Raw genomic sequence first — 27,371 nt, 5'->3', positions numbered from 1 at the left:
CTCGATTTATTCTTCACTGAAATGGAGACAACCCACATTTGGGAAACGCTCAGCGTCTTGCCAGGTTTTGGATGTATCTCTCTTTTTTGTAAATGTATTTCTTTATTTTTTTGTGACGGTACTGCTGCTAATTACGGGACACGGTGCAAGGCCGCTCTCATGCCCGCATGCTCCGCCCGTTCACATGATGCGCGCCCTCGTTTGAGGGTTTGCAGCGGTGCTCGCCGTGTGGCCGCGCAGGCAGCTGGCCTCCGGACGCCTTGTCGCCCGCCGACGAATGGCCCCGGCTCGGCCCCGGTTCGGCCCCGGTTCGGCCCCGGTTCGGCCCCGGCTCGGCCCCGGCTCTGCCCCGGCTCGGCCCCGGCTCGGCCCCGGCTCGGCCCGCTCGCTTGCTTGCCTGCCTGCTGCCACTTGAAATGCAAATCGCGCGTGTGCGTGGGACTTGCGGCAGGGCCTCGCTCATCCGCGTCGCTTGCGTCGCTTGCGTCGCCATGCAGCCAGACAGATGCTGAGCGTCATCTTCATCAGCGCCATCATCATCATCGTCAGCATGCTGGCTGGCCGCAGTCTTGAGTGTCTTCTGCGCCGATCGTGCACGCGACTCTTGGCGTGCTCGAGTCGCTCGCTGAGTTTCGTCAGTGTGCGCGTGCAGCAGTGCAGCTGATGCGGCGCATCTTCATCTGCTGAATGCGGAGTCGGAATTAGAAGCGGCGGCGTGTAGTGGATCTTTTTGAACAGCAGGAGCTAATAGGTAAGAATTAAGTAGTCAGTCGACACGGCGTAAATCAAAGCACAATTGTGTTTTCCCTCAAATGGAATTTCGCTCGTCTTTTTTCAGTCCAATGTCAACTCTGCGTGCCTTATTTATGACCACATATTTTCATATTAGTGCACAATTAGTCACGTATTTAGAAAGAAACGAAGCAAAAACCATGCTGGTAATATATTTCAAAATGTAAGGAATCTTTTCAAAATGTATGTGCACTTGCAGACAAATGAAATAGGTGATTTGCAAAAATGATTTCTTTTTAGTCACTGCATCTCAATTTGCGCTTGACATCTCTGCCGCCCGTCAACTTCTTGATTACTGATTGGGCTGTTCTGCTGACTGGGCCCAAATTGTGACAGCCATCAGCGAGTCAAAGGCAAAACGTGGATCATGGCTCACAAGCATGCCTTTTATGCTGCTGCGCTGACAAACTCTGGACACTGCCCCGTGTCGGTGTGCGTGTTTGCGATTCCGGTGATAGTCTCTCTCTCTCGCTCTCTCTCTCTGTCTCTCTCTCTCTCTCTCTGTCTCTCTCTGTCTCTCTCTCTCTGTCTCTCTCTCTCTCTCGCTCTCTCTCTCTGTCTCTCTCTCTCTGTCTCTCTCTCTCTCTCTCTGTCTCTGTCTCGTGCGCGCTGCAGCTGCAGCTGCATGGACAAGAGGAGAGGGGCAGGCAGCGTGTGTGTGCTGTCCGCAGGCTTCCCCGCATGCAGTCAGCATCTCTTCCCCTCTGCATGAAGACGCGCGCGCGCCTGCACTACTCGCACCATCACTGAAACGTCTTTTCAAATTGACATCTTGACAAACATCGAGATGAGGCACAATTTGAGGACACCACGTGTTTAAGGCTTGCTTCCAATTTGTCAGTGATGGAGCTTTTCTCCCGATTTGGGCGCGCGCGTGTGTCGCAAATGACTGGATTTCGCCTGCTAACAACATCATTAGTCGATCCCTAATAATCCGCGATGATCCTTGTTCATCATTGTCTGATGATCCTCCTCGGCCATAACATGACTTGCACTTGTCCTGTTGTCCTCTTGCACTTTTTTGGTCAACTCTGCCTCATGTCCCCACGTGTCCCCACGTGTCCCCACGTGTCCCCACGTGTCCCCATGAACACGCATGCGTTCAAGGAGGAGCAGTGCGCTTTTGGTTGAGGTTCTTGAGTCCACCTGTGCTTGTCACGCCGGTCCCCGGCGTTAGCCGATCGGCTCCGCGTCTTGTCCGGGTGTCTTCGGTTGTATCGTCAACTCGTCCCCGGCTTTCTTTCGGTTCGTTGTCGTTCGTCAATGGTCATCGGCGTGTTAGCCCGAGTCCCGTCCGACTCTTTGTTCGGTTTCTTTTTGATTTGTCTTCTTTTGGAATCATTCAAGTGCCTTGTGGCCTTTTTGTTTTCTTTGAATTGCACTTGATTTTTGCCTGCCGCTTTTGGGTCCTCCTCCACGCATTTTGTGACAAAGCGGTCTAGTGCGCTTTGTGGACTTGGAGGAGGCGTGGGAGCGCGTCCCTCGGGGGGGTTCTGCGGAGGCTGCTCGAGGGGTATGAGGCAGGGTCTGGGCTGCTTGTCATTTCATGGCAAATGAAGTCATCTGGTTCCGACCGAATCTTAATCTCCTGAATTATCACAAAGCATTGAACAAGAATTGATTGAAAAAAAATATGAAATAAAAAACTTGCTGTTCCCGCTGTGGTCAATGGCTGTTTTTGTCACGGGCTACTTAACATAATTCATTTCCGACTATAAAAGCAGAAGGCCTTTGCATCCTGCAACCATAAATTTTCACGCAATTCATTCTGCATAATTAAACATGGTGGCCGACAATAAGGTCGGTCAGTCTGTGAATTGGAATAGTGCTACTAAATCATGTGGGGAGCTCTTCACCATTTTTTCTTGGCTATTTGTCTAAAATGCGCCCAGCCCTGCTCGGATGACAACATGTCACAACGTCGCGTGCTCGCGAGCTTTTGCCTCGTTTTGCATCGGTTTGTTTTCGCGTCCGCCGTCTTGTTTTCCAACCTTTCTTGTTGATTCCTTGTCTGCTCGTTCGGTGTCCGTCTCCACCCGTCGTCGTCAGCCGTCTTCCCTCTTCCTTGCGTATTTTCACACACACGCGCATTGCTAATATTTTGAGCTCTCCTGTGTAACTAAGTGAGGTAGTGAACACATGGACAACTCTCAGCCGGGTGCAGGACACTTCTCCACTCCTGCGAGCAGCAGCCGCAATGTCAACAAGCGTTTGTTCAAACGGACAATGTCTTGACTGTTGACAATGTTGGTATTTAGTTTTGCTGCGCTGTCTCCGGCCCGGTCGGCGTTGCAAATGAGAGCCTGTTCTGGATGACGTACGGTGAAATCAATATACAGCATATTGCACAAATGCTCCACATGCTGACAACCACCAGGATCCAAACATCAGATGATCCCCCAAATATGATGCCAAGCAGGCAAACGGCCGCCGTTCCCCTTGCGAGCAAGGAAAATGTGGAGCTGTAAAAATTGCTCTGAAGGTAATTGACATTTTTGATGAATCACCTGCTTGCTGCTAATGCTCACGGGGTATTAATAATTATTACGCCTCCTCTGATGATTGAGTTAGTGACCCAGGGAGCAATCAGGAGCCAAGCGGGGCTGGGGGGGGTTGTTTGAGCCAGGCCCCGGTTCCTGCCCGATACACCCAGAAAAGCAATTTGGCACAGGTGGTGAGCTGCTGTGACCCCTCGGCGCACGCTTCGCTTTCAATGGCTCCATACTGTCACACACACAACGAGACGCGCGCGCGCGCGCGCGCGCGCGCACACTCTGACATGCCGCATGCTGAGTAGGCAAATTCAAACATGCTATCGCAGGGGAAAATATGCCCAAAGCAGCAAGAAATAGTAATAAAGCAAGAAAGGGAGGAAAAGAACGGCTTCCCATTTTTCAAGCGTGAGCGTAGTCACAAAGAAAGCCGGCCAAGCCGCAAACAAACAAAAGGATCCGCGGGAGAGTGCGAAGATGATGTGCCGATCGCCGACAACGGCGCAGACGGCGGCGGCGGCCCAAGGAGCATTTGCCGTGCAAAGTGGCAAGAAAGTGCCGCTTACCAAAAGGCCGCAATACGCGGCCGCGCTCACACTGCTCGTTTCATGGAGACGAGGGAGGAGGCGCTCCCATTTCCAAAAAGTATCGCTTGAGAAATGACATCCTCACAGCGCACATGTGAAGTGATTGAAAATTCAGGCTTTCATTTGGGAGAAGTCTGAGTCCAAAGAATTGGAGACGGACAAACTCACAGCCATTTTTGACAATTGCTGACTCTTCGGCGTCCGGCCGCGTTCCCTTTGCTGCTCCTTCTTAGCACAGGAAAGGAGGCGCGAGACCGCTCCGTGCTCACGTCGAGCCGGCCAAGTCCACCAAATGCTTCAACCGTGCTTAAAATGCCGACGTGAAAATGGAAATGTTGCCCATGTGCACTTTGGCCTTTTCTGGAGCGGTGGTGCAGCGACGTTCCATGACTTGGAAGCGAACGTTTGGGATGAGCTGCGATGCGAGCGGCCACGTTTTCTGGATGGCGGCGCGGCTGCCTGGCCGGGTGCCCGAACGACTCTCCCGAATGACAGAGGCGCGCTCGGGGTGGCAACGGCGCCAGGCCAAAGTGACGCGCACACTCCCGACCCCAGCCCAGCGGCGTGGATGCGGCGTCCGAGAGCATGGCAAGGTGCCCTCCCACCGGCACCGCCTTGCTCGCGTTGCCCTTTTGTTGGCGAAACGCAAGAAGAAGCGGCGTCATCTTCGGCCGGCGTCCGCAGGGGCCAGCGACGACAATTTGCGCGCCGCCCTCCAGCCCAGACTCCAGATGGCTTTCTTGTTTCACATCAAATGTGTCCTGAAATTGCTTTGGGCGTGCGCCTAACGCCCAAACTTTAAGGGCCAATTGAGTTTGGACAATTTGGTGGGTGACAATTTGGCAAAGCGACAAGAAGCAGCCGTGCCGCATTGTTGGTCCGGATTTCCGCTTCGGCGGCGTGTGGCTTATAAGCGCGCGTCCTTATTTGTCCGCTTTGATTGGGAGCGCAGCACGCGCGGCGGAGAAATAAACAGAAAGAAAGGAGATGAAGCCGCGTTTGCGGCGAAAGAGTGCCGACTCAGCGCTCCACTTGGAGGAGTTCTCAAACTGTCACGGCAGCCCTCATTTGTGCTCTGATGTGCGAGAAGACCGAGAGGGGAGGCAAAGAAAGAAAGAAAGAAAGAAAGCAAGGAACCAAAGAGAAGTCGATGGAAACGAGGAGCTGCTTGCGGAACACGCTACGCTGCCTTTTCATTGGCAGCCGCTTTTTGTGGTTCCTTCCGCATGTTGGCACTTTGGGGCCAACGCTTGGATTCTTTCCCCGCTTCGGCCGTCTTTTGTCTCAAAGCGAAAACTCCGGCTCGTCTTAATCCTGCGCTCTGGCTAGAACGCGAGCAAAGCACTTTAGGTCGAGTTTCCAATCCCGACATGTCTTGCGGTGCATATACAGTATGTGAACGTACTGCATATGGACATACCTGTGTACCAGATATACGTGACGTTTGAATATGCGGTGAAGCAACGCGTCGACGTTATGGGCACAATTGTGTTTTGCGTCCAGTCCATGCGCAGTGGCAAGTGGGCGTTATCAAATGTTTTCAGCCTAAGTGTGATTCTCTCCGGGGTGGATCAGCACTTGGGCGTGGCGACATTGGCACGCAATCGGTGTGGCAAGCTGTTTTTCGCGCGTGTGCCGGCCTGCCTGCCGGCCTGCCTGCCTGCCGGCCTGCCTGCCTGCCTGCCTGCCTGCCTGCCTGCCTGCCTGCCTGCCGGCCTGCCTGCCTGCCTGCCTGCCTGCCTGCCGGCCTGCCGGCCTGCCTGCCTGCCTGCCTGCCTGCCTGCCTGCCTGCCTGCCTGCCTGCCGGCCTGCCTGCCTGCCTGCCTGCCTGCCTGCCTGCCTGCCGGCCTGGCTGCCTGCCTGGCTGGCTGGCTGGCCGGCTGCCTGGCTGGGGTCAGATAGGCCCCATGAATAAGTCATCCTTCACAGTCCACTCTCTTGGCCCTCTTTCGCCCATTAAATTTGCATGGCCTTTATTGTTCCGAGACCAACGTTTGCTTGCAAATGTTCTACACCTCGTCCACATCTTGTCAACCGAAAGCAATCAAATATCTTATCCGGGATGTCCATACGAAAAAAAACACTCCCTCATTTCAAATGAATACAAGACGTAACTTCATCATAATATCCTTACTATCCTAATCCTAATCCTAATCCTAACCCTATCCCTTGAGTTGCATTGTGGGTTTTGTTTGTTATTGTTTTTGTTTGCCCATTGATGTTAAGTGAAATCCCTTCTATTCATTAAGATGCTTGCGGTTAGTCAAGAAAGTTGTCTTTGACTTTGTTTTGAAAAACAAACCAAACGTTATTCTTAAATGTCACTGTTAAAAGCGCCCCTCCGATTGAGTGGCAACACCGGATGTCATTTTTTATGACATCTGCTGAAGGAAATTATTCAAGTAACTTGCAATCTAGCGTAGGTTACTTTTCAAATCAAGTAATCCGTGAAGTCATCAAGGGATGCCCGTAAAGTCAGTGTTCACCTCCGTTTCCACCTTGTCTTTTTGAGCCTTGACCTTTGAGTGTCAACAAGCAGCCTCTTACTTGTCGGTGACCACTTAGCTAGCGGCGAGCGCGGCTAGCTAACGTCGCGGTCTGGACCTTTACTCGGCGCTTCTTCATGTCCAACACGCTCTTCAAACGTCATCGCGACAGTGTGGAGGGCGTCTTCACCACATCCTTTTGTCAGTCGTGCGTGCCATAATGTTGCTAGCAAAGGAATCAAGTGAGATGGGAGCAAAGAGCGTCTTTTCCACGCAAGGGGCGCTTTGTCAGCAGGAGCGTCCTCGTTATTGGCTTCTGTCTTGGGGCGATGTCGGACGCATCGGCTCGCGCGCGTCGTTACGGCATTGCGGATTCAATATTTAGTAGGCGTGCCGCGTGTGCGTGCGAGAGGATGGGGGGGGATGGTGGGTGTCGGAGGTTGAACGTCAGGCAGGAGCAGGGGGAAGGAAGCCTTAGAAAATGGGGTGCAGGTGACAATCTTGGTGCGCTTCTCAAAAGAAGCGGAAGAGATCGTTGCTCGCTGCTCATGTTATTTTTGCCGACCCGCCGACCTTCAGCGGATGACCTCGCTGTCGGTGGCGGGTCCTGGCACGTGCGCAGCTTGCGGTCGCGCAGGGCAGCGTGGCTGCTGGTGCCGCCCCCGGCCCCTCAAAAAGATGCTTTGTGAGAGAGCACCGTGGATGTCAAATATGTAAGCGCCAACTGTGTCGCGACAAGCGAGGAGGCGCACAGACAGAAGAGGTGAATTGGTACCTCCTGACAATGTCAGCCAGTCACTCATTGCTGTTTGCGCGTGGAATTTGTGCCCCCTGCTGGAGTCTCCCTCTGGACTGCTGTTAAAATTGATCTCACTCTTCCTGTCACTGGGGATCAATATTTCTTCCTCCAGCGTCAAGGGAAAGGGTCCGCCACATTCAAGCCCCGCTGCCACCGTTTTGAGTTTGGCACCGCGCCATCACACGATTTGGTGCACTTCTCTCGATTGATTGGCAAAGTAGATGGAAACGCCCAAAGGCAAGCAATGATCTCCCTCCGCTAGTATGAGCCACTCGCACTAGTGCGCCATCGCCATCGCTAGGCTGGCGTGGGAGCAAACCAACGTCAGCTGTGCAAGTGACGCGGAGTCATCAAGCAAACAAAGAAGCGGCCACCGGTGACCTTTGTGCTAAAAATAGGAACCTATGCCACCATCCCGTAGCGGGAGGCTGTTTCCCTCCGTGAGCGCCGGTACCGTGTTGAGCGCAAATGTCTGCATCAGTTTTGGCCACGACAGCTTTGACAATGCGGCACAACGGAGAAGCGCACGGAGGCTTTGGATGACCGCAGATTTGGATCTTGTCAATGATTACATACCGACCGTGTGTGTACCGCTCCTCTCGGTCCTCGTCTCCATCCCAACCCAAGCGGCCACAGGCAGAGAGCCGCCCGGCCCGCACCGCGTCTCACGTCTTCAGTGAAGTTTTGCCGGCCTCGGTCGGCTTGGCGCTTGCTCGCACAGGTCAGTCGTTTCTATCTAAGCTGTGACGGATCAATGCGGTTAGGGAGCTGGCAGAATTTTTACGAAAGGGGAAAAAAATATTTTTCACTAATTGGTTTGTCAACATCCAAATCTGATCTCACATCACGGACTCGCTCGCGCTCACCCGGCAGCTGCGTCGGCCGCTCCGACGCGCAAGCACCTGGAAGGAAAGCCGGATTGGGAACGTGAGCACTTCTGTCAGTGCGAAGTCCGTCGGACGGGCCTGACGTCAGCAGGCTGGTTCGAGACGCGCACGAAGCACAACGCGTTGGCCCGTACGCAATCCGTAGCTGAGCAAACAACATTTCCTGCACATAATCAGCCGCACAAATCGCTGAACGGGGCGCAATTGATGGCGGCCGGCCGGCCGTGATAGAAGACTCTTTGAGCCAGCCAAAATACAAAGCAGGCGTTGAGGACTACAGAAGAAGAAAAAAGCGGATTCCAAGATCGGGGCCTGCGGCGTATTAGTTTGCGCGTGACAGCGCTTTGTTTGAAGCGCCAAGGCGCGGCTTGTTTTCCTATCCGCGGCCTCGCCTGGGCGGTCCCGCCAGGCTCGGGGGTCACGTCGACGACGAGGCGGTCGGTCGGTCGGTCGGTCGGTCGGTCGGACAAAGCCGAAGGAACTACCACGAACCGGACAAGGCGTGGAAAGTGCTGACGCTTGTTTGCCGCTGCTTGCTTTTGTGCTGAAAGCAAAGCTGCAAAATGCTGCGTTTGCCTCTCACTCAGCAAAAACACACACAGCGGTCGGTCCTGGGAATATCCACGCAGGTGCTGCGAAGGCGCGCCATTGGCCAACAACACAAAGTTCTTTGGGATGTCACATGCCGCTTGGCAATGGTCAAATCAAATCGAATCAAATTGCTTTGTCTGCCGTTCTATATTTTGTTTTCACCTCTTTCCATTTGTAACACGGAAGATGCAGAAACACAAACAGGAGCAAAGCGAGGCCGTCCGGGTCAGGGCACCAACCGAAACCTTCTGGGGAACTTTCACCGCTGAAAATGACGACTGAAAGCTAGCAGAAGCTTGTATTTTCTCCCTTGCGCTGTTTTCTGCACACGCGGCCGTCGGAGGCCTTCCGGGCCGCATGCAAAAGAAGGTCTCAACTCCGGTGTCCAAAAGGATTTGTACTCTGCAAGCGTTCTTGAAACAAGGCTCGCTGCAACTGATGCCAGCTGGTGCTTTGCATCTTAGGAAATCGACGGAGCAATGACATTGTCCGTTCTTTTGCCAACTGTAACGCTTTTTACCGTAAGGCGACGATAGATTCCGGTAATTGCCAATGTTGTTGATTGACGGCATCTGTGTCATAAACCTTACAATGGGTGGTGCTCTCCCTCTCTCTCTCTCTCTCTCTCTCTCTCTCATAGACACGACATAACAGAAATACAGGTAATTGTCATTTTGCATTTAGCCCTTATTTTAGGATTGAGTTGACTGCGTGTGTGTGACGGTGCAATCATGTTTAATGTATGTGCTGTAAATCGCCTCTATTGTCTAAGCCCTCATTAGTGCAAGAGAGTTAACGTTGCGTCCCGCGTTGGAGCGTGAGATTAGTCATTAATGACGAGTGTAACCAAGGGAGAAAAAAAAACAGCTCGACAAAGTCCGACCATGCAGCAGGCGAGAGCTGCTGACGGAGACAAACTCGTCCGGTCACAAGTCCAAACCGACACACGCGTGTGCCGCAGCGTCGTCTTTCTCATGATGATCGACCCCAAACGCAAGGGGCAACTTATTTACGGCCCACGTGTCTTGTTTTCCTTCACAAGGAGCGTAGAGTGAAAGGAACGAGCAAACTGTTTGGGAATTTGTCCGTCACCATTTTCCAAAATACAGCGCAAGGTCCAACGGTCCTGTCCCCAGCTGCTTGTTTCCAAATTCAATTAGGAACGGTCCGGTCCGACTTTACACACAGACGCGCGCCATCGGGCTAGAGGAAGGTGGTCCCCGAGCGCCCGCTTGCCACCTGCGCGATCTCCAATTCAGCGTCATCCGCCTGTGGGGGTCTGCGCGCACTTCCTTCTCAACGCACTTTGCCTCATCCGCTTCTTCCTCCGCCTTGCCGAGAAAGGGAACCGGATTGGTCGCGAATCAAGTGGGTCGGCTGCGTTCACGCCCACAGCGGCACAAAACCACTTGTTTTAACCGCGCCATGCTGCCTGCGTGCGTGCCTGCGGAAAAGCCAAAGCCGGCGGACAACTCTTGCGCAGGGCGCAAAACTAGAGCGCTACGTGGCAATTTGCCGACGCTTTGTCGACAAACCCAAAAGATTTCCGACTGGAGAAAATGTATCCCGAATGTGTGTCAATGGCGTGGTATTTGTTTTCCAAGCCGCGTTTCTCGACTCAACATCCGAGCGCCACGGCTCTTGACATTCTGCGGCGCGCAAGCCCCAGAGACGGAATCCCCGCAGGCAATTGTCCTGCCGGCTCTAAGCCAACACTTGACTTCAGACTTGAGCGCGTGACTTAGAGAAATCCCAGAAATGCGAGCTCCCCGTGGTTAATGATGTCACCGGCTGATCCGTTCCTGCGTCCGCCTCGCCGGCACTCCAATCCGCCGCCGTTGCCGCGTGGGCTCCGCGATAAGTCCCATCATGCCTTCCCGCTGACCCACCTTGGCCCAGTTATTCATTTACTCCGCCTCTCCCCGAGAATGGATTTGGGCTGGCCGGGCCCAAGTTTGGAAGGGTTAATAGCAAGCAGAGAGAGGGAGGTGGGGGGGGGGGGAAACAAAACAAGGAAGGGCTAGAGAAGAGCCGCTCACCTTGGGAAACAATTGTCCAGGCGTCACAAAGAACCGGGGATGGCCTCTCTTCATCGCCATTGGGTGAATCTTTTTCTTTGCCAAGCCAGCTGGGATGTCGTGGGAGGTGAAGCACGATTGCGTTTGCCAGGCAAACATCGTCTTTATTCATTTAGATTGCGGAGCGCTGGCCATTCAATTGAATTGAAAACTCCAACGGCTAATCTTCAATACTTACAGTAGGCGGACTGTCTAACAGGATCTTAATCAACAGAAGACGTCCTTTACATGTACTGCTGATAATCTTTTGACTAAATGAACCTCATTTAGCCTCCTTGAATCGCTCGTAAGATGATTGAGATGTTTGACCGCTGATCTGTATGCGGTCGACCGCTGATCTGTATGCGGTCGTGTCAGCTCCCCCGTGATTGGCAACACAATTTGTGGGAGGAAAAAAAAAAAAAAAAGCAGGAATTTGTTTCGAATTTGAATTTCGGAACCGGTGGCCACGTGGGAGACCGAAGATGACGTGGTCAAGTTCGCTACGTTTGATACGGTGCGCATTTGATGGCGTTTTAAAGAGCAAATGTTGAGCATGTTCAGTATTGGAATTTTTATCGTGTTGTGTTTTGGAGTGCTGAGCGAAAGCGAGAGAGAGCAAGAGAGAGAGAGAGAGAGCCGTGCGGGATGTGAATAATTGATAGTAAGTAGATTTCAATAGGCCGAAGCTGTCTTTTTTGATGAGCGAGCTGCCAATCAGTTTTCGCGCGGCTGTCTTTGCGCGCCGCCGCCAAGCCAGTTATTCATTTACTTAGCCGCAGACACGCCTGCACGCCGGCCATTCGCCGGGCCGGGCTGCGGCAAACGGCAAGCCGCCCGAGCGCAACGGCGGGAAGTCGCGCACCCGCTCGGAAAGCCGGGAGAAAAGTTGCTGAGCGCGGCAGTCCCGCCCGCCGAGCCGCTCTCTCGGGTGGCTCGGCACTTTTCTCGCCCGGCCGCTCGCTCCTTGCGGCCTTTCTAACGTAATGAAGTTGCGTTCAAGTTGATGTGCGCGGACGGATGGGAAAGGCAGGGCCGATAATGGCCGCGGCGCTCGCTCGCTCGCTGGCTCGCTCGCTCGCTGGCTCGCTCGCTCGCTGGCTCGCTCGCTCGCTGGCTCGTCTCGGAGAGCAAATGGGCCTGAGCTGTCAGGCGCGCTCCAGCTAAAGCCGGTTTCGGGGATGCTAATGCACGCTGCCATCCGCCGTCCTTCACATCAGCGCAACACAATCTGACAGGCTGCATGTGGACAAATGTTGGGCCGCCTGCAAACGTTTGATTTACATTGCGTCTGAAGACACACTTCAGTCTTTGTTAAAGACTTGCCGGACAATGGTGTCTTTTTTTGCTCGCGCGATCACTCAGCAGGCTTCTCCTCCAATGTGGCAAACACTCGGAAAAGCCGCACAGGAAGAAAGCGCGCGCGTGTGTGTGTTTCTTTTCTTTCTCACCCTTGGCCGGGGCCACACGCTGCCCTGCATCACTCTTCGTTGCACACTACATGGCGTACAACACATTTGATTTTACTGGCGCAGTTTTATCTTTGCGGTGGTAAAAAGGATGTCAATGATGAAATCCCTGACACTCACACACACAGCAGATTTTGAAGAGGAAGGCCACGCATGTTCTTTCAGGCGAGCGGAGCTGCGGACCTTTTGAAAAATTCAAAAGGGCCTCCACCTGTCCCCTTCAGCTTCTTCCCTCACTTGACGCACACGTTGCTCGCATCATATCTCTTGACATAGGTCAAAGGTCATTGGACTGAAATGCTTGTCCAACCCTCAGACAAATCGTATTATGTGTACAAAAAGCACAAATTGAATTGCAACGATGAAAACAGAAATGTGTTTGTTCGTCATGTGGAAAGCGCATTTTTTTTTTTTTTTTTTTTAATTTCCCCGTACAATGGAAATGAACATCACCTTCCGAGTCACCTTCAGACACATTTTTGCTTCTGAAGCTGAAATATCTTCATTCGTGAGGCAAGACAAATACTTGCTGCTATTGTAGCGGACGAATATGTTGGAATGAGGTAAATGCAAAGGATCTTTTTCCACTGTCGTATCTGTATTGTTAACAGGCATTTGCCGCGGAAACGGAAAGCGGATCAAGTTCACTCGACACACACTGACACATTTCCTGTTTGTTCGTCATGTCGTTGTACGGCAAGACAACCTTTGCTGACTTGTGATTCGTGGCCACAAAAAAAAAAAAAAAAAGAAGGAAAAAAAGTCTCCTCCAAGCTGGAGACGAGGTCTGATTGCGTGGCTTCAAGTGAGCCTTTTGCTCGTGGAAAATCTCCGTCTCCGACAGCCTTTTTCCCTAAGCCACAAAGAGTACTTTGCTTGATCCCGCGGAAGCCGTTTGAAGAGTTTCTGCGGCCGGGACGGATAGCCGCCGCGCCGGCCTTGCCGGGAGCTGGCCCGAATCCGCCGGCTTTGGGCCTCGGTAAACGCCTCTGATCCGCACCTGATCCCAAGCCGCGGATTTGACGCTGGCGCCCCGACGCCGCCCGTGTCCAAAGCGCTTCCGCCGCCTTTCCGGCCAGCCTCGCCAAGTGGACGCCCGCGGCGTGGCTGTCTCGCTACGGCGCTTCGCTCTCACTGCCGGACGTCGTCGATCGTTTTGATCGGGCCAACTGCAAATACACGCAGCAGCTTGGAACCGAACTCGCGAATTGTTGGACTGGCGAGTCGACACAAATATCGAAGGGGTTTGATCAAGAAGAAGAAGGAGGGATGCGCACGCGGGGGGGGGGGGGGGGAAGCGACCGAAGACGCTCGTCGTCCGGCTGAGAGAATCCACGTGTCGTACGCTGCTCTTTGCGTGACAATCTCACCGGAAATTGTTCTGATGGATTATTTTGCCGTTTATCTGCTCACGATTTACTTGCGCCTGTGCTCAAATCATTTGTGGGGATTGTGCTCGGTTCTCTTCCGACGAGTCCGCTCATGTGTTTGCATTTGTGTAACGAGACGTTGTGCCAATTTTGGGGGAGGTGGCAACCTTTCACTGGATGTGGAGAGGATGTCTGTGTGTGTGTGTGTGTGTGTGTGTGTGTGTCCATGTATGGGCGCGCGTCAAGAGCCAGACAGGTCATTGACTTGGCCAGGATGTGGCTGCAGTGCGCAGACAGAGGAGTGGGAGCTTCACTCGGCTTCATTGATGCATTTCCTTCGCTCGCAGACAAAGGAGGAAGCGTTGCGGGCCGGCGGGCGGGCGCAGGAAGGAGACCGTGCGCATCCAAGTATTGGGACGGGAGTCCGGCCATTGATCGGGATGGCAATCGATCAGGCTCCCAAAATAGAGCAGCCCAATGATGCGCGGGCTGGGCAATTGCGCTCCTCGAGGGCCGCCATCCCGCATGTTTGCAAGCCACCCGATTCAACGGTCAGCATCGTCATCCGGCCGATCGCGGATGATGATTTGAAGCGGGCGTGTTGCAGCGGGGACGCACCGACAACAGGCAGGACAGCTGGACCCGCCCACCCCTGGCCAAGAGGGTCCGACGGAGCGCAGCGCAAACAAAGGGCGCGGATGGCCGCGGGCGGCCGGTGGATCCCGCCGCTGCTCTCGCCCTCCAAAGATTGGCCCACTCCGGACAAAACGTCAGAAGCACTTTTCTCATCTTTGTTGGATTTGGATCGTTTGTGCCGCAAGATCATTGATGACTTTCAAAGTCTGACGGGGGACATTCATGGAAACAAGCTCTTGAATTGGATGGCTTACTTGGGAGTGGAGCCATTTGATGTCGAGCACGAGAAAGTTGGAAGCCCGTCGCACCGGTTCAAGCGCGCTTGGAGTTAAGTGGCTTGCAAGTCTTTGCGCTCGTCTCAGTTGGGCCCCCGACGGGCAGCGATGGGAGATCGCGAGCCACACCGTTGCGGGCCGCGTGCGGCTTTATTGTCTTGTTAAGCGGTTTCCCCCAAATCCTTTCCGATTTGATCTTTCCAGGTGTTTGTCCAAACTTAGATGGCGTGTTTCATATTAAGTGTGAACTCGGCGAGGACTTTGCAGGCCAATTGACTTGAAGATGGCAAGCGAAAGAAAGAGCGCGGAAGGCGGCCAGCGGCGGCAAGCAAGCGTCTTCCTGTCCTCTGCAGATAAGCGACGGGATGGCGCTCCCCTCAACTTGCTATGTCGGACACTGGCGATGCGCAAGGCCGCGTGCGCGATATGCCCACTTTGCCTCCCATCTCGAGCTCTTCATGCGCGCGCGCGCACCCGACATATTTTAGCAGCCATAAATGTATCCAAAGATCGAGTTTAATGTGGCGAGGACGGAGCGGATCCGCCGGAAAATCGGCCTGACTAAGCTGAGAATTTACATGCCTAAGCAAAGTTGTTAACCCCGAGAGGCAGGGCCTGAGCGGGAGCTAATGGGATTTGGCTCTTAATGAAATTTACAAAAGAGAGTGACAGAATCAGCAAGCCCAGGACGCCAAGATGGAGACGGCGCTTGCCACTCGCCTTTGTTTATGGTAGCAAGGGTTCAGGGGCCACCTTTTGCGGCCGCTTTTCATGGCGTGGAGCAACAAGAAAGACATGAAAGTCACGGTCGCCGCTCCATGTCGTTCAGGCGGCCGACCGAAGAGAATCGCGCGTCCAACGCCATCTGACCAATGTTACACGGGAAGAAGTTATTTCATGTCATCGCGTATTCGCGTTAGTGTAACAGGTCAAGTCGTCGCTGCCTCGGAACAGATTAGCATGAAAGCGGCCGGAAACATGCGGCCATCAAACTGCCGCGCTTCATGAACGTCTGAAAATGTGCCGTGTGATGAACTACAGTGCGCGTGGGAAGTGGACATTTTGCAGTCCAACCTGTTTGGAAAGTGACATTTGACAGGACAACAATAAGCGTCTCAGACGGTGAGCTGGATGGCATTGTGTTGAAACCGTTTTCTATTGACTTTTGTCTTCATTTTAGGTTTTGTGCGGGCCACTTCTGAGGTGCGCATCATGACGGCGTTCTGTACAACAATGCGGGGCAATTAAAAGTGTCATGTGCGGCGGGGAGACTTTGGTTGTTTGTGTCTTGGAAAATGTTGAGATTAGACATGAGTACACACGGACTTTAGCCTTTTGCTCCAATTACAAGAAGTCATTTTTCAGGTTCTCTTCTGAAAGTTCTTTTTTGAAAATGGATTGCTGAACAAGCATTTAGAACGCGGCTTTTCACCTATCGCGCCGGGTTCTGTCCCCCCATTGACCGCGATGATCACCGTATTTGGATCGATCGGCCCCCCGCACAACTCTGGCATGAGCTCATATAAGACGAGCAGACACGACGTTCGCCGAGTGCGCTCGAAACCGCCAAGGCGCAATAACAACAGGCTCTGGAAGTGTCAAGATTGATGCAGGTTGCCGCTACCGCTGCGCTTTCCCCGCACGTACATCAATCGGCATTCCCCCGTAAAAGGTGCTCATGCGGCCAGAATCCGTCCGAAGACGCTTCTTCAAACAGCGCAAAAGACTGCCGTGTTTCCTCTCAGGCTTCGCTCTTGACACTTGCCCCGGAGATGTGTGCGCTGGATCTTGGCCTCTCCACACAAAGGCTGCTTCGCCCCGCCGAAGATTGTGATGAGCGCGGAAGAAGAAGAGGAGAGCTGCATGGGGAAAATGGCCAGTGCTGATTAGGGAGGAAATTACCTGCCAGTCTGCACATTTGCTTGCGCAAACACACACATGCGTACGTCTTTTTGGGTAGGCTTTGCTGTTTTTGTGGGATGCTGAGGCAGAATTGTTGATGAGGCATCGCCGCCCCCCCATCACCCCCGCCCCCCCCCCCACCCCCCCATCCCCCGCCTCGCACGCGCGCTCGCATGGGCGGCCGACATCCGGCTCACCCCGCTCGCCCGGCGACGCCAATCGATGCGCCGCGCCCCGCCGAGCGTGTCCGCGCAAGGCCGGGTGAAGGGTCCCTCAGCGGGGGATTGTGGGAAATCTGATTTATGAGGCCCACGGTGTTGCTGACTGAGAACTTTTGCTCCGTCTTCTTCTCCCCAGCTCGGGCCGGGTCGTTTGTTTTTGCTTTCCGTTCGGCGCGACGTTGCGACCCGATGGAAGGGCAGCCTCGGCCACCGGTGAGAAAGTCCCGGCCGGGACAAAGTGGGGCGCGGCGGCGGAACAACCGGCAAAGCCCCCGCGCAGCAACGCCGCGGTCGTTTGGCCAGGAGGGATCGTGGAGCCGAGGAGAAGGACAATTGCGTCAAAGAGGTGCCGAAAGCCGGGATGATTGCACCTCATACTGATCTGCTCTTGGAAAGCGAAGGACGGCAGAGGATTTCCACGCCTGTCGTCTTCTCATCTGTCTTGTGTTTGAGCTCCTGATCCGCCTTGAGCCATTCAAGCTTCCGAGAGCTCCACTTAGCCAAGGTCAAGGGGAGAAGTCCAAAGGGCTCAAAGTGAGGCTGTTACTCATACCGTAGCTGAGGAAATCTGGAGAGTACGTTTGGCCAAACATTTTGAGCAGAAATAGTCACTTCGCTCGTGTCAAACCAACGTTTAAGTGCGTTAACAGGACAAATCCTCGCCACATCTCAACCGCGGATCGAAAGACTTGGTGAAGGACCGCCTTCCTGGTCTCTCGCTCTCTTCCAGCGTGTGTCTAAGCAATTAGAGAGGCGCCACGAACAGCCGTGCACAGTGTGAGCATTCCACTCATGTGTGATTAAACATATCCATGCATGTGATTTGTTGATTTACGTCCAAGAGGTGAGAGCCGCTTTTATGGATCAATCGCGAGTGGCCGTCTGCTCTGCAGCAGCTTTCAACGTGGCCCCAAATGCTCCTGTTGCGGCTTCTGGTCCATTCAGACAGGAATTCTCACGTCAATTAAAAAGCTGCTTAACCTTAAAAAGAGACAGAGAAAAAGGTTTCCGTTTCATTCTCGGAAATATTTTCTAGTACAAATATAAGAAACAGGAAGTGGGAAATTCTGAAGGCCTACCAGTAACGTTGACAGCTCCCAGGGATGCTTGTTTTGTGAAAGCACGAATACAACACTGGCCGTATGAAAAGAAAAGTTGAAAATGCCATTTTTATTTTTTATTTTTTATTTTTTGGTGCGTGTGCCACAGCCGAGTCGGTAAGGACTGTGGCTTTGGAGATGGAGGAAATGGGCTCGAGTCCCTCCGCGGACAAAATCGGATCCGCGGAGCTGTCGGCGAGATGCTGGCTTGCTGCTTGCTGGCAAAAGTGAGGAGGCAGACTTGAGCAAAGCAAAAGTGATGCACCCCTTTCGCTCGGAATCTCTCCTTGCATGCCGACGTGCGTGCCGTCCGGTTCCACGTGTACACTTTGGAGCGTGAGCGTGCAAAGGAGGAAGGAAAGGGAAAGGGAAAGGGAAATTCGCATCGCCAAGGGAGAGGAGGAAGTCGGCGCAGTTTCATTCCGGACCGGCGGAAACAAACATTTGGATGAGCGGTTGTGGGAGAGGACACTTGACAGCAAAAGCTGCAGGTGTGCCCGATGGCCCGATTGCCCGATTGCCAGATGTTTTGCTGTTGGTTTGCATTCACAAATACGTACGATGGAATGAACCTCTGCTAATGTGTCACAAATTAGTGTCGCAAAGTGGAGCGCAACAGGCAGCGGGGGAATTTCGGAGGAAAAGCGGAGCGCACGTCTGCTACGTGTGGGACCAAGGTGCTCGGCCGCGGGTGACCGACCGCATTCGACCGACCGCATTCGACCGACCGCCTGCCTGCTCTTCAAAGTGAAATTCAAAACTTCAAAGACAAAAAGGAAACCTGGTGCCGACTCTCTTCCACTTGCTTTTCTGTTTTTGTACTTGCGCACTCATCGCAGATGGTCCACAACAAACAAGTTGTTCAAACGTAACCGCGTCCGCGTGTGCACTTGGCGGCGCCACGCAGGACGGCCCGGGCCGCGTTTTCATGACTCGCGTGGCTCGTCTCGGAGCGCTCAACCGATCGACGGCGGTGCGTGTTGGCCTCTTCTTGGTCTTAACTTTTTGCGAGGAATCTCCCGCTGTCGATCGTCCGTTTGACGACTCTCAAAGCCTCGTTGTTGAGGCGGGACGCGGCAAGAGCCGGCGGCTCTCCGTGTGATTTTCGATTCCATTTGGCCGTCCTGATGACGCGGCGTCTTTGCTTTCATAACTTTATCAATAGCGCCTCTCTTTATGACGCCATCGACGGCCGACCGTCTCTCTCCCGAAGCAACGGCCGCCCGCCCGCCCGCCCGCCTCGGAGGCAAACAAAAGCTCCAACGCAGCTTTTTTTTTTGTTCAATACCTGATTGCGAGCCGCTGCTTTGCTTTCGAAACGAGCAAGCGCGCACGCACTGCAAGTGGAGGAGGATATTTCACGAGACATTAAGTTGATCAACACAAAGATATTGATGACATGAACCATTTGCCCGCGTGATTATTGCACACTTAACCCGCTGGCTTCTTTTTCTGGGGGGTCTGCGCAAATGGAAAAGTTAGTCGTCATGTTCTGTGTTGAAATTGAGTGTTTGTGACAGCTCTGGCCACCGCGAGTCCCCGCGGGGCCAACGAGCTGTTAACAATCGTTCCCCGGTGACGACTTGGGCTTTAGACCGCAATTGCATCTCAATTAGCTGAGGAGTAAACAAAGGTTGGAACGCAGATGTAAAGAGAAAAAAAAGAGAAGAGAAAAAGCCTCCCTGGGGTCTTGTTTGAACCTTGGCGTCCTATGCGAGCACGGCGGCCTTTGCATCCATTGATCAGACGCAATCGTTCGCCGCCGGCTTTACGTGGAGCCACGTATTGCGGTCAGATCCCAAGGACCGATCGGGCCGACGATGCCTCTCTTTTTGGTCTTCGGTGGCCCGTTGTCTTTTCAAGTGGAGCTCGCGCCTTCTTCCCATCTTCCATTTGGCTTTGCTTGTTATCGGTCTTTTGATGGGACTCGCGGCCACCTTCCCCGACTCCTTTTTGCGGCCGTCTCCTCTCTCCTCTCCTCTCCTCTCCTCTCCCCTCCGTGGTCGCAGTGCTTGTCGCGGGTGATAATCCGTGTCACGGCGGCTGATTGGGGATTAGGACTAGCAGTTTATTCACGGCAGGGAGAATGATACAGCGCTTAGCGGCAGCGGCTCCCGCGGCAGCCGCTCTCTGCTGAATTAGCAACATGTTTGAATGAGATAAAAAGCCACAGCTTAGCCCAGCGCACTCCTCCACCTAATCCCCACACAGCTGTGAAATGAGGCGGCCGGACGGCCGGGCGGCCGCTCGGCGGCGAGCGAGACACGCGCTGGCATTGGCTCGCCGTCACTTTCGGACCGCACCTGGCTGCAAACGCCACCTCACACAAATTCAGCATTCCAAAACTGGATTCGGAGATCACCAAATCATCGTCACAACATGTGGATAGAGAGGGAGGATAAGCGGTATGGGGAACCTACGTATGTCTCGATACGTCAAATTGTGGTCCTCGAGGGCTCCTGTCCTGCCTCTTTCAGATGTTTACCTCCTGCAACACACACGATTCAAATGATCAATCCAAATTAAAAAAAAAAAAAAAGCATATATGTGTGTGTGTGTGTGTATACATATGCACATATATATATATATTTATATATATATATATATATATATATATATATATATATATATATATATATATATATATATATATATATATATATACACATGTGTGTGCATAGGCTTGGCCTCATTCGGCCCATAGGAACATGTGACATGTTATTTTTTTCATTTGTTTTGTTTTCTACACAGTTCAAAGGTGTGGAAATAGGCCAGTCCCCTCACAGAGCAGAATGGATACCAACAGCAATGTTTTCCATTTTCTTAATGGTTTTGCTCGTGGGGGGATTGGCCATCTCCACCAATAAAGTCAGCCGTACATCTCACTTCATTTGGCAAGTGTTGTGTCAGCAAAAAAGGGGGGGAAAAAAAGCCAGCGAAATAATCATGTGCGGCTATCTACATACTGGCAAATAATGAATGGGAGAGGGATAGCAAAAAAGGACAGAGGAAAATGAGCGCACAAGTGTCTGTCCGTCTTTCTGTCTGAACGAAATGAAATGAAAATGATATTGCGAGAAACGTCTGTGGCCCGTCGATGTTGCCGTTTAAGTGTAAGATCATCCCTAAATTGTCGGACATTAGGTCAAGAGAATCAGTCTATATTTCTGGACATTATTTTCCGGATATCCTAATTGCGTATTGCGTTTTCCTGATTGATTTGTGACTCCGTGTCACCCTCACCTCCATGTTGTCAGCTGAGTCTTTTGCGGTTGGCGATAGATAAGCACTTTCCCGTTGATTGGTTTAGCCGGGGTGCCTTAATAGGATATTAATGATAATTTCTCTGTGATGCGCCATTTGCACTAATTGTGATGCAGAGGGTGAGTAACGGCATGCGACTGAAGCCCCTCCCCGGCCGCTCCTCAACACTTCGTCTCTCGATCGTCCCACCGAGAGCAGAAGGGACAAGTCAAGTAGACGCGCGCGCCACCGCTGACCTCTGTGCCGGCTGGCCTGCATTTTCTCTGGCTCTCGTTTACCTGCACCGGGTGCAGCTGGCTGCCTTTCTCCAGCACGCCAGGGGGCAGCGACGCTCCTTTCGGCTCGTTTTAGCTGCGAGTGTCTCCAGTCACTTCTGCTTTTGACCAAAGCAAACCAAGTCGGGCATCGCGCAAAACCGAGACGGTGAAGCTTTTGGCGAATTGTCTTGCTCTGATGACATGTACGCTCGAGGCTGAATAGAACAGCAGGCGCAATTGATTTCATGTGTGCCGAGCAAAGCAATGCCTTTGTATTGCTCCCTAAAGGGGAAGTCTTTTTTTCAACAATATCTTCCACGCAGGCCCTCTTGTCGAAACGCGGCATTCTGATGAATATCGCGCTTGTGGAATAAAAGTTGATGGACCCGTTTTTGTCCATCTCAGGGGGCGGCCATTTTGTCACTTTTTGTCAACTGAAGATGACATCACACTTGCTCGGGGCTCAGGTAAGGACCAATCGCAGCTCACCCGTTTTCCGAAGCCGAGCCATGTCTGGTCATTAGCAGAGCCCTGAGCAACTGTGATGTCGTCTCGTGACAAAATGGCCGCCCCCGGGGATGGCTCAAAACGGGTGCATTTTGCCTCTTAACTCATATCCACAAATGCAATATCACAATGCCGTGTTTCAACTCGTGGGCCCGCGTAGGACATATTCTTGGGGAAAGAAAAATGTTCGGGTTGACTTGCGCTTTCAACTTTCACTTGGATAAGTCAGCCACCGAGACGTTGTCCATCATGCCGCCAGTCGTCTGTCTGTCTTGGTGGTTCCAAATTTGAGACTTGCTTCTAACTCGGATGTGACGCGCTCCCACCTGTGCACGACAGCGGCATTGGGGGCCAATTAGTGGTGTGAATTACAGTGTGCGCCCGAACTTTGCTCCCGAGGGACGGTAACTAAGCCACAGTCAGCTCGGGAAAACAGACGCCACCCAAACATTTTTCCTTTAACTATACCAGTACACTTTGAGTTATATTTACAAAGAGGAGTCATAGTGACAGCGATAATGTTCATAATCATTACGCGCTTTGTAATTTGATAGCTCGTGCTAAGTAGAGCATTAGAGAGGAAGCAGGAAAAGCTAAAAAAAAAAAGAGACAGAGCAGCCAACTCAGACCCTCAGCAAACGGAGCACAAGCTACCAGCACAAAAATGCCCACATTGTTGAATTGATTGCGCAATGCCGGTCAGCAAGCCTTCTCATCGTTGTTGCGTCAGACGTTTTTGGACGCGCTGTAGCTCTTCTTTTGCAGCTCTTTAGATTGCCGCGGATTGAGAAGAATGAGGTTGAATCCCGCGGCGTGAATGTCGGCGGCGTGAATGTCGGCGACGACACACATCGACGCCAATGTTGGAAAACTGAAGTGGCTGACGTTCCGAATACTGAAAGATTCGATTTTTATTGTTGCCCGCGATATGCGTGCCGACATCTTGGACCTGGAATGTTTTCTCGCAAATGTTTTGAGCGAGCGTGTGGAAGGTTTTGAAGGCAGCACTTTGACTGCGCGCGAGCCACTCAGTGTGTCCAATTGGTCTTGATGGATTTGTTGTTGATGGCCGCAGCGGCGCCCGGAGAGCGTGTAAAGAGCGCAATTCTCTGGCAAGTATTTACAGCCACAGCCCTGCGTGACTTTGGCTTGAATCGTCCAGCGGGAGCAAGCGCAAATGTTCCCGTTTGTCTTTGACTCGTTTTGTTTCCGAGCAAATGAGAAAAAGTCTGTCAACTTGGACAAGGGCGCTTCCTGGTTCCGACTTTCGGCATTGATACGGGGTGCTTGGGATATTATCGCTCGTCGGCAGCATCAAACTCATATTGTCGCCCGGTTAGAAGGTTGTGTTACGTTAATCTGCTCAGAGTGAGCTGAAGGGATCAGACTCGCAGTGGCGGGCGGGGGGGGGGAGTCAGAGGTTAATATATGTGTCTGGGTGGGAGAAAGCCTTTTCATCTCCATCCCTTCCTGACTCCTTTTCTGCCCCCTCCGGGCGCAACCCTCCCTCATCTTCTACACAATATCAACATACACATGAGTGTGTGTATATATACATGCATATATATATACATGCATATATATATATATATATATGTATATATATATATATATATATATATATATATATATATATATATATATATATATATGTATATTTGTATATATATATATATATATATATATATATATATGTATATTTGTATATATATATATATATATATGTATATTTGTATATATATATATATATATATATATATATGTATATTTGTATATATATATATATATATATGTGTGTATGGGCTTTTATGGCATTGTTACACTCTGTCCGTTGCTCTCACACACACCCACACACGCACGCAGACCGCACGGTACATTAGAGTGCTTATTTCTGCTCCTTCATGCCTATGCCATGGCCTTATTTATCATAATTGATCATTTGAGCGTAGCTGCTCCCCTCGCTATTCACCAGGCCATGATCATATTGTGGCACGGCTGCCGGCTATTTTGCACAAGGGACTGTGCAAGTGAAATGTTCATCCCTTTAAGTGTCCTTTCCAAAAAAAGTGTTTATGGGCTTTGCGAGCGAGTGTTTTGTCGAAAGAAATCAAAGCGTGGTGACAGTTGTGACGTCCCTGAGCACACTGTTGACGGGCTTGAATGGCAAATACATGTCAAAGTCACGCACGCACGCATTTTGGTCCTTGTTTATAAGTATTGCGTTATAGTATGAAGTGGATAAGTACGCTGATGTGACCAAATGTCCAAATACATTGGACATTCCAATTGGAGGGCTTCCAGTGGATCATTTCTGGATGCAGTAATGTCATACTTGGGAAACGGACTGATAGTTTCTATCGACGGTTTGTGGCTTTGATGCCTTGACACTTGGTCCAAGTCAGTCTTTTTCTTTTTTGCTTGGATGTGTTCATTTTCGACAGCGTTCGTCCTCACTCGGCTCGCGCTTGGAACACGCCGATGATGTCCATCCAGAGGATGGATGAGAAACGGTCGTCCAAAAGTGCCAACCTCTGGTCCGTCCTTCCACTGCTGTGCTACCAGTGAAACGTCAGTGACATATTTGGGCTGGTTGAGCCCGATAGTGAAATCCAGCCAACAGAGGCCACACACACACGTTGAACCGCGCGCGCGCGCACATGCTGGCTCTCCTTCAACTGCACTTGGCTCTCTGGATCCTAATGAGAAGAGAAAAACGTAATTTGATTCATCACGCTCGGTCAGTCGAGCCGCCCTCCCGCCCGCCCGCCCGCCCGACCGGTCGGCCGGCCGGCCGGCCTTCTCCCGCCGTGCTTTGTTGGTGCGGGCGGGCGGGGCTATTCCCACCGCTCTGATTATTGTTAATCTCATCATATGTCTCTTTCCGCTCAATAAAGCCCCCCGAGCTCCAGCGTGCGCCCCATTTTCACTCCAATCAAATTGCCAGCCGACGTCACCCGCCTCGGCCCCGGCGCGCCGTCGCGCTAATGCACTTTGTCATAATGAAGTGCCAAGTGGAATGAACGAAAAGCTCAGAGGGCTCGCGAGTGGCTTTTGCGTCCGCAGCGCAGGACGGACGAGCGGAGCCGAAGCGCCGGCTCGAGCGCAGACAAAACGAATTCGAGGCTGGCTGGTCTCGGTCGCTCCGCTTCGCTCCAGCTTCGGGCCGGCTCGAGTGAAGACTTGGAAATGAAGCCGATGAAACGGTCAACGCTGCTAAGATCCGCGCAAGCTAACGCGTCACCGAAGCAGTCGAAGAGTGGCGCAATTTCCACTCAACTGCTTGAATGCAAAGCGCGTATCGATCGATCCAACGTGCTCATCAAAGACAACTGAAGCGCAAACATGGAAATGTTGCTTCTCTGGCCGGAGACTTTTCTCTCCTTATTCCTCAGATGTTGAACACTATTGACTCGCCGACGTTTTAGCCCCGGGCCGCAGGAGGACACATTCCGAAAACAAAAGTCTACATTCATTCTTCAAGTGGCCACCAGTGAATACGTCGACTTTGTCGTTGCGCGCTTGAAAATGTGACGCTAGCCGCCTTGCGCATTTGCAGCACATACAAAGACGGCGTCGTGCGGCCGCCTTGGTTGTAGTTGCCGATGTTATTGACCAAGTCGTCTTCGTCGCTCACTTGGCTCGTTGGATCCGTCCGCAGAAAGTTGACTCAATCACATTCCAATTTTTCTGAAATGTTCCCGTTAGCTTTAGAAGAGACCCTGGCAAAACGCCACACTTTGACTTTTTGTTTGAAATCCAAACAGAGACAAGTGCGAGTTGAACATTTCTGTCACTTTGGAGGACTTCATTTACTGTCACAAACTATGTGGAGCGATTGTTGGAAGTTTTCGTTGAACATTTGAAGACAAGCTGATGACGCTGGGAGCTCGTGATACAACAAAGATGTGTACTGGCAAACTCATCATAATATGCACATCTGCAAAATTGTTCAATATGCTGAAAGACGTTTCACCAAAATTCCGAGTTTTATATTTTGGGGGATTTTCCCGCCAATATTTCCCTCTTTGCCGAAAGTGACTATGGGCTCCAAATCAGAGTTATCGGCCTCCTCGACCGCTAACGATGAGTCCGGGCCCCGAAACAAGCACGTGGCTCGATCTCGACTTTGCTCATCTCGATCCTGACTCGGGCCTACTCATCCACTGTTTCTAGTGTCGTATCTGCTTTTCGGCGCCGTTGCCTGCTTTTGGCTTTTTCTCTTTGGCTTATCGCCGAGCCCATTCCGAGCCGAGTCCTTGACCGAGACGGGCCGAATAGAAAGTGCTTGGTGCAGCAAGTCACGGACTCCAAACTTTGCTAAGTTTCCAGGCCTCCTCCTCCTCCTCGCTGCCTTCATCTCTCTCAAACTATCTCTCTTACTCCTATTTCTTCTTCTTGTGGAAATTTCTCTTAGGAGATTATCCGCAGGTAAGCTTGTTACCTCTGCCAGCTTGCGTCAGCAGCACTGACCACAGACGGATGAAGACACTTGCGGAGAGAAAGGGGGAAGGCATGATTGAGGGAGCGTTGGGGGGGGGGACGGTGCGGCGGCTAAGACGTGACAAATGGGACGGGGGTGAAGGGTAGGAGGCGGGGGGCGGGTGGGGGTTCACCGGGAGAGCGCCGTTGGTGTTCGGGGCCCGCTAGTGGCCACTAACAAACCATGACAACATCATAAGGCTGAGCAGATGACTCGGGTGGCTGGACGGGCGGGGGCCGGGGGGGGGGGGGGGGGGGGCGAAGAGGCTCCAAGCTGTTATCTGGCAACGGGGACGCGCGCCTCCTCTCATCCTCACCAGCCGTGGTCACCAGCTCCGTCCGCGGGGTTGCGCTTGACTGACCAAAATAAGAGCTTGCAAATGGAGTTGCAACGTGACACATGACGATTATGGAGCGATTATCGGCCGGGCCGATTATCGCTGCTGATATTTCGCGTGTTTCCGATGGCCGACAATAAATCAATTTAAAGCTGCGTAGCTTCCAGGCACTATTCATGTATATTTTCAGTGAACGTTATAAGCCATTCCACTGACTCCGGCAACATTTTGCACCTTTTTGTTTTTCTTTGAAATGAAAACAAAGCAAAGTGACATTTGAACATTTCTGTCATTCCGAAATTTTGGAGAACTTCATTTTCTGTTGAAATTATAGGAAGCCATTGTTTACATTTTTAACTTTAGAAGACATGCTGATGACCATGTATATTGTCAAAAATGTATCATCATAATAAAAAGAAAACATTATGCAAATCTGAAAAAAAGTCCAATAAACATGCTTACATACATTTCAACAAAGCGAAGAGTATTTTTTTTTTTTAATAGATTTTTGACACCAAATTTACCTTTTTACCAAAGATGAATATTGCCATCCAAATATCGGTTATCGGCCTCCTCGACTGCTAATAATCGGTATCGGTTTCGGCCCGGAAAAAAAACGTATGGCTCATCTGTACTTGTAAATGAAGTGGCCATTTGCTTTTGGTGCTTTTGCTTTTTGACAAAATGAGAAATTTGGACTTTCTTTGGAGCCAGAAGATGGACAGGATGACGCTGAAGACCTCCGCCAAGGTCGGCCTCTCTCTCTCTCTCGTCATTTTTCTTTTCCTGCCGTCACAAAATGTTGTGAGGATTTTTTTGGGGTGGGTTGTATCAAAGATGTGGAGCGGTGTACGCACGCACG

General features: G+C 51.9%; 1 long non-coding RNA gene across 1 annotated transcript in view; it reads left to right on the top strand.

The window, feature by feature from the left end:
* The window catches only part of LOC147139311 (uncharacterized), a 52,819-nt gene that overhangs the window by 9,468 nt on the left and 15,980 nt on the right, over positions 1–27,371 (top strand). The window lies entirely within an intron of this gene.

Source organism: Filicampus tigris, chromosome 12 (assembly GCF_054856515.1).
Source record: "Filicampus tigris isolate MCC_2025a chromosome 12, RoL_Ftig_1.0, whole genome shotgun sequence".
NCBI lineage: Eukaryota > Metazoa > Chordata > Actinopteri > Syngnathiformes > Syngnathidae > Filicampus > Filicampus tigris.
This window is presented reverse-complemented; position numbering and strand designations above follow the sequence as displayed.